The sequence below is a fragment of the Pteropus vampyrus genome, unplaced genomic scaffold (genome assembly GCF_000151845.1).
Source record: "Pteropus vampyrus isolate Shadow unplaced genomic scaffold, Pvam_2.0 Scaffold23, whole genome shotgun sequence".
In the NCBI taxonomy this organism is placed as follows: domain Eukaryota; kingdom Metazoa; phylum Chordata; class Mammalia; order Chiroptera; family Pteropodidae; genus Pteropus; species Pteropus vampyrus.
In genome coordinates this window covers 4,167,102-4,168,191 of record NW_011888804.1, presented here as the reverse complement: position 1 = coordinate 4,168,191, position 1,090 = coordinate 4,167,102, and the positions used below count along the sequence as shown (strand labels likewise).

The following is a 1,090-nucleotide window of genomic DNA, read 5'->3' as shown; positions in this document are numbered from 1 at the left end:
TGCTCAATAATTATTTGCCAAATAAATAAACGGATCATCTCTATGTACCTTAAAAATCTATGATGACAACTCTCTCCGTGTCTGTTGCAGCCACCAGCCTGGTGCAGGCCTCATCACGTCTCATCCGGACACCTTCGATGGCCTCCTCACGGAACACCTTGCTTCCTGTTTCGCTTCCCACCCCTATACACAGCGGCCAGTGAGCTTTTCAAACGGAAACCAGTCTACGGCCATGCTACCCTGAACACATCCGATCCCGTCTGATCTCGGAAGCTAAGCAGGGTCGGGCCTGGTTAGTACTTGGATGGGAGACCACCTAGGAAGACCAGGTGCTGTAGGCAGAAAACAAACAAAAATAGAAACCAGATTGTGTAAGTTTACCAACTCGACCCAGCCAATGGTTTCCATCACGCTCAGGATAAAACCACGCTCTTCTCCCTGGCCCGCTGGCCCTATGCGCTCCAGCTCCCCGCCCCCACCTACCCTCCACCCACACCTCCAGGTCTCACCACCTCTCCCTGCTCACCTGCTCCAGCCAATCTGGGCCCCTTGCTGCTCTTCAAGGTCCCCAGCATATTCCAGGCCTCAGGGCGTTTGCAGTTGCTCCTCCCTCTGCCAGGACCTCCCTCCCCATCGATGTCCCACTTCTAGATCTTTCCCCTCTCAGAGCCCTCACACTCTCTTCCTTATCTAGGACACAGTTCCACTCCATCTGCGGCTAGGGTGAGGTGCCTCGGGAGCAAAATTTAGGGGGCTGCCAAAAAAATCTCAGTACCCGTGATAAATAAAGTTTCGATGCAATATTTTGAGAAATCAAATTGAATACAAAATTCCGTGAGGATCCAAAGGCCCATCGACGGATGAATGGGTGAATAAAACGTGGTCTGTCCGTGCAATGGAATATTATTGGGCCATAAGAAAGAATGACGTTACGCTACGGCAGGGATGAACCTCGAAAGCATTTTGCTCAGTGAAAGGAGGCAGATCAAAGGCCGCGTGTTGTATGATTCCATTTATATGAAATGTTCAGAAGAGGCGAACCCACAGACCCAGAAAGCAGATTAGGAGCTGCCAAGGGGAGGAGGAACGG

At 51.2% G+C, this 1,090-nt stretch overlaps 1 non-coding gene across 1 annotated transcript; it reads left to right on the top strand.

The window, feature by feature from the left end:
* The first annotated feature begins 222 nt into the window (after nucleotides 1-222).
* Nucleotides 223-341, top strand: LOC111737013. The gene has a single exon (XR_002779327.1). It is a non-coding gene; the product is annotated as a 5S ribosomal RNA (ribosomal RNA).
* Nucleotides 342-1,090: the final 749 nt, after the last annotated feature.